This window comes from Lactuca virosa, chromosome 2 (genome assembly GCF_052849685.1).
Source record: "Lactuca virosa cultivar CGN04683 chromosome 2, Lactuca_virosa_CGN04683_v6, whole genome shotgun sequence".
In the NCBI taxonomy this organism is placed as follows: domain Eukaryota; kingdom Viridiplantae; phylum Streptophyta; class Magnoliopsida; order Asterales; family Asteraceae; genus Lactuca; species Lactuca virosa.
The window spans coordinates 17,370,640-17,377,176 of NC_136427.1; positions in this window are offsets into that span (position 1 = coordinate 17,370,640).

Sequence of the window (6,537 nt, forward strand, 5' to 3'; positions counted from 1 at the left end):
CAAATCAGGGTATTCGATCAGGACATACCAAAAACAGCTTTTCGGACTCATTCCGGGCATTATGAATTCAAAGTTATGCCATTCGGCCTAACTAATGCCCCTTCTACATTTCAAGCTGTTATGAATGACTTGTTTCGCCCTTATTTGCGTTGTTTCATACTGGTATTTTTTGATGATATATTAGTATACAACACCAGCATGGAACAACATCTTTCACACCTTACACAAACCCTGAAGTTATTACATGACCATCAATTTCTCTCTAAACTCTCCAAATGTTGTTTTGGTCAGTCCAAAGTCTCCTTTCTCGGGCATATCATAACTGCAGAGAGTGTACAAGTTGAGCAGGAAAAAATTTCAGTTGTACAATCTTGGCCTGTCCCTTCTAATTTTAAAGATGCCAGAGGATTTCTTGGTCTTACAGGTTACTACAGACGGTTTATGCGGAACTATGGTCTAATCGCACGTCCCCTAACAGCCCTTACAAAGAAAAACGGGTTTGTTTGGTTTGATGAGACATTTATCGCATTTACTACATTGAAACAAGCATTACTTTCTACTCCTGTTCTCAGATTACCGAATTTTTCGAAAACATTTGTTGTGGAGTGTGATGCATCTTCTTCAGGAGTTGGAGCTATTTTGTCTCAAGAGAATCACCCGATAGCTTATTTCAGTAAAGGATTTTCTCTGTCTAATCGGCTTAAATCAGCTTATGATCGGGAATTATTAGCATTGGTTCTCGCTGTCCAGAAATGGAATCATTATTTATTGGGGCGTCATTTCCTAATTCGTACAGACCATTATACTTTGAAGTTTTTATTGGAGCAACGCATTACCACGACCGAACAACAACGACTCTTACTCAATCTTATGCCCTATGACTTTTCTATAATTCACAGAGCTGGGAAAGAGAATAAGGGAGCAGATGCACTCTCACGGAAACCCCATTCTGGTGAGTTATTAATTATGTCGATTCCTTATTGTGTGGAGGTAACCGACATAAAAGGGGGACTCCAACAAGATGCTTACACAACAAATATAATCCGACAACTTCAATCCTCCCCATCATCAGTTCCAGATTTCTATTTGCATGATCAGATTTTATTTTTTAAGGGCAGAATGGTCATTCCTGATATACCCAATCTCAAACTCAAATTGCTTCAAGAATGTCACACTTCTCCAGTTGGTGGCCATGGCGGGTTTTAAAAGACTTTTAAACGCGTGTCTACTCAATTCTATTGGCCGAAAATGAAGCAGGAAATTAGGGTATTTGTACAACACTGTTTGGTTTGTCAACAACAGAAATATCAAACATTATCCCCAGCAGGTTTACTACAACCTTTACCAATTCCAACTCAAATTTGGGAGGATATTTCCATGGATTTTATTGTTGGACTGCCTATATCCAACAAATTTGATACTATCTTAGTGGTGGTGGATCGTCTGAGTAAATATGCCCATTTCCTATGCTTATCTCGCCCTTTTTCAGCCAAAAGCGTAGCTGTCCTATTCTGTAAGGAAATCATTCGTCTACATGGGTTTCCTCGTTCCATAATTTCTGATCGGGATGTTATTTTTTTAAATACCTTTTGGCAGGAACTATTTCGTTTGAACCAGACCAAGTTACAGCTAAGTACTAGCTACCACCCTCAAACGGATGGTCAAACCGAAGTACTCAATCGATGTCTCGAAGCCTATTTATGTTGTTTCGCTCATGAACAACCAACCAAATGGAGCTCTTACATTGCATGAGCAGAATATTCATATAATACAGGATACCATACATCTACGGGCACTACACCCTTCTCGGTTGTTTACGGACGAGAACCTCCATCTCTCTTGCTGTATGTCAAAGGGGAGACAAAAAATGCTGAGTTGGAACATCAACTGATTGATCGTGATGATATGTTAAAGCTTCTTTGTGTCAATCTCACTAAGGCTCAGGATCGCATGCGCAATCAAGCTAATTCTAAACGAAGAGAGGTAACTTATCAGGTTGGAGACCATGTCTTTCTGAAACTTCAACCCTATCGACAAAAAAGCTTGGCCAAACGTCGTTATGAAAAGCTTTCTCCTCGATTTTTTGGCCCATACCGTATCAAACGTGCCATTGGACCTGTTGCCTATGAGCTCGAATTACCAGATAATGCTAAGATTCATCCTGTCTTCCACGTATCCATGCTCAAACCAGCCTATGAATCAGTCTCTTCCAATTCGATTGCGCCATTACCCATAAAAAAAGATTGTGAAATTGATGTCCAACCTGCTTCAATTCTAGATCATCGCTGGGTGAGAGAGGCAGGCCAACTGGTGCTAGAATTACTGGTATTTTGGTATCAACGACCTGTAGAAGAAGCTACCTGGGAGACATACCACTTATTAGCTGAGCAATTTCCTAATTTTCGCCTTGAGGACAAGTCGGTTTACCAGGGGGAAGTAATGATAAGAACCTCAAGGTATACTCTAGGAGAAAGACACGGGTTAAATCAGCAGATGAGGAGCAACTTAATACTATTTTCGGATTTTGGTTAGACCCATTGGGTCAACAAACTACCGAGAAAACTGAAGGGAGAGGAGCAGTTCAAATCCTTCAGTTCAGGAGCAGTTAACTTCAGTTTTTAATATTTTAGCAGGCTTAGTTTTTTGAGTTCAGTTGTTGAATATTTCAGTTTTTGTCATCTTGTTTGTATTGGAGACCTGCCATCTCGAATTTGGCTTTCCTTTTATAAAAGTTTGAATCATTTGCCTGCTTAATTATCTGGTTCTTATCAGTTAATTAAAGATAATTCTTAAATCTTATTTAGTTCAAATATTAATTAATTAAAGGTTAATTGAATTAATATGATTTGAACCTTGTAAATTAAAAATGTTATAAAATACACCCTATACATATGTATAATAGTATATTACTATATGTATAACTAAAAGACAGTAAAAAACAAAGCCACACTATAAGAGATGTATAAGGAAACGACTTATAAAATAATCGCTGAATGGGTGTCCTTTTCACCCAGCGCTTCTTTGTGTGGTGGAGGGTCGTTAGCCGAACGAGTTTCATATGACACTAAATTACATTAAAAATATAATGTATAAAGTACTAGAACCTTCTATAAAAATCTTCCTTTAATTAATTTAGGAAAAATGAGAAATTATATGCTAATCCATGAAAACGCACATTATTTCTTTGTGACTCGTTACTGGAGCGTAGGTGGTCAACCGTCACACTAATGTGGGACTACAAAGTGAAAATGATGGAACATTATCGAAATTTATGATTGTTGATGGAGCGTGTTTTGTTAACTGGCATGTCAATGTGAGATCATAAACGATATCGAGAGTGTCGCACGGGTTTGCATGGTTATTCACATATTGTTTGTGATCCTCAACATCCCAACCATAAATCGAAGAGCATAATCCGAGATTAACACGCCATTGATTATACAATGAATCTCAAAAGATCTATGAATTTCATTATGATTGAAATTGGTAAAGTGCTTTACCTACCTAAAACAGTTTTGTGATTTCATTAAGACATCCCTCTTCATATTACGAATCGTATTTATGGATCCTAGCCTTAATTTAAAATTGGGTTAATAATTAAGGATTGAATCGACTTCTTTAAACTTTCTATGTTAGGTTAGATGAAAATCCTATCCCCCTCCTCGTCACTTTCTAATCCTAACTTCTCTTTGTTCTCTATCGGGAATAACTCATTTGCTATGGAATCTTCATTAATTTTGACATTGGGAAAGATGTCCATGATGAGCATCTCCCTCAAATCAATAATGTGTCAACTTGGAAGAAGTTGTTATTCCCATAATCATGTAGATTTGTCAAATAAGGTCTCTTGCATCATTATGTCTATGTCCTCGATGTTCCAAAAGTTTTTTTGTGGACGTGTGAAAATATGAAATGAATTTGCAATTGAGTGAAATGTTTCACCAAAAGGCAAGGCAAGGGTGATTTGAAAATCGTCAAAAGTTCCTAATTACATTCGAATTGAAGAAAAGGGTTTTTATGTAATCAATGAAAGCTACATAGACAAACTCAAGAATCTCAATGTTACCCTTGACAAGAGTCTTGCTATAAATCTTGTGCTTGGATCTTTCATTAGTTATTATGATAATTTCAACTTGATTTATCATATAAATAGTATGGAGAAAACATTTATGGAATTCTTAAACAAAATGAAGAAACTGAAAAGGAATTAGATTTCTTATCCAATTCTAGTTATCGCCTTTCTGAATGTTGTTGGAAAGAAGAGGAAACATTCGAATCTTAAATGGAAAGGAACGGTTTCGGCCGAAACTTCCCATTTTGAGGGAATGGAATCAGTGTGTCCTATATTCCATGCAACCATAATTCAAAAATGTTCATTTATTTTCAATGTTTAATTGTTAGAGTTGGTCCTACGCGGGACGTAGGGTAGTCTCCTACGCAGGTAGGAGGGATCATGTTCACTGGATTTAAATGATCTACGCATGACATAGATCAAGGTACACAACGCGCAACTTCCCAGAACCAAAACCTTAATCTTGGGGTTTTGAGCCCTATTTAAAGGATCTAACTCCCTCGAGGCCCTTCCATCCTCAACCTCCATCCTTCCAAACGGCCTCCTTAGAAACTCTAATCCTTATTTTTGAGATTTGAGCATTTTGAGTGTTTTGTGTTCACCTTTGAAGAAATAAGAGCATTTTGGAATTACGTGGGAGCTCAAATCTGTATAGATTCAGGATTTTCATCTACTCATCCATCTCCAGAAGGTATAAAGTTCCAACCTTGATGTTGTTTTATGTTAGATCTAGTTTTGCTTTAGGATTTAATGCTTTTGTTCCATATCCATGATGTATATGAGTAAGAGCTACTCCATACCATTGGCATACCATTTCCATACGTTTTGGGGATTGTTAAGTCATAAAAATGAGATCTTGGTCACTCTCATATATCCATGCATGAGCTTTTGAGAAATAGAAGGCTTTTTACACGTAGGTTATGGTTTTGTACTCTTTGTATACATGCAAATGGATAAAGTCAGAGACTTTATCCATTAATACATTCATAAGATATAAATATGGAAGTTGGAAGAGTTGTTGGTTTGTATTAAGGGCTTAATAATTAAGTCAGGGCATCAGGGGTCTACGCAGGGCGTAAATCTCCTTACATTGGGCGTAGCCCTGAATTTCCTTGTCTTTTCCACCTTAGGCTCTATGTAAGGCATAGAGCTACTACATTGGGCGTAGACTAACCAGAGTGGACCGTTGACTTTTTGACCGTTGACCTTTGACTTTGACCAAGTTTGACTTTAGTTCATATTGAGTATTTTGAGCTGTAGATTGAGACTTGGTCCTTGGTTGTTGTATAGGTGACCTGTAAAGTCAGTGTTTGGATCTGTGACTAGTTCAGCTATCTTCTAGACTTTGAGGTGAGTTTTCCTCACTGTACTCGTGAGTCGAAGACACCAATACCGACCCACTAGATTTTGTTATGTATCCTTGTGTATATGATATTGCTATGATGTAGTGATCTGTTAGATTGGTAAATCTATATGATTACCTATATTTGCTAGTTATTGTTTACCTGTTGCATATGTCGAAATAGTGCGGGTGGGTTGAGGCAGTATTGCTTTGTGATGTAAGCCAACAAACTCGAGAGAAATCCAACCATAAGCTGAGGGACGGGAGGGGAATCCAGTCTTATGTTGTGGGATCAGGAGCAAGCTAGTCATGAGTTGTGGGCCGGGAGTGGGAAATCCAATCTCAAGTTGTGGGCTCAAGGGTAACCCAGTCTGATGTTGTAGGCCCAATATGCATGCATTGTATATGTATTGTCATGTGGAGTATTTTGGGGGAACTCACTAAGCTTTGGCTTACAGTTGTTGGTTTCATGGTTTCAGGTACATCAGATGATCAGGGCAAGACGAATGTGTGATCGTACACATCCTCTTGTTGATATATGTTTGTGAGATTTTTGATACTCTGATTTTATGGATCTTTTCTAAAACAATGGTTTATTATATTATGGTTGTGGAAATGGTTTACAAAAATGAAAAATTTTTATCATGATTTTTGGGATGTTACAAACTATGGTTCCAAACTCAAACTATGGATCTGCAAAATATTTTTTCCAAAAGTAACTTTAAAATGATCGACAAAGAGGATGCGATGTGTCAATCAGCCAGAGCCAGGGAAAGCATTCCCCAAGATACCCAAACTATTTTGTGTATTGATGATATGTAGGCTAGGGATCTTCAAGAATTGCATGATAGAATTGCCTGATTTTTGATGCCTAGTAGCATAAAAGGAATTCTTGATATGCTATATGGAACTGACATTATTACTTTGGTTTCTTGGTGTGTGCATCATAGTTATGCATAACTAAGATTTTATAGCTTGAGAATGTTTTATTTAGCCTTATTTCTTGTTCCTTGTCTAATTGTGGACTTAGGGTAGAATCAATTATCCGATTGTCTATTGAATCTAGTGTTATGTATGATTAGCATACATAAGGTGGCTACAGGGTTAATGGAAGTTTCATAAG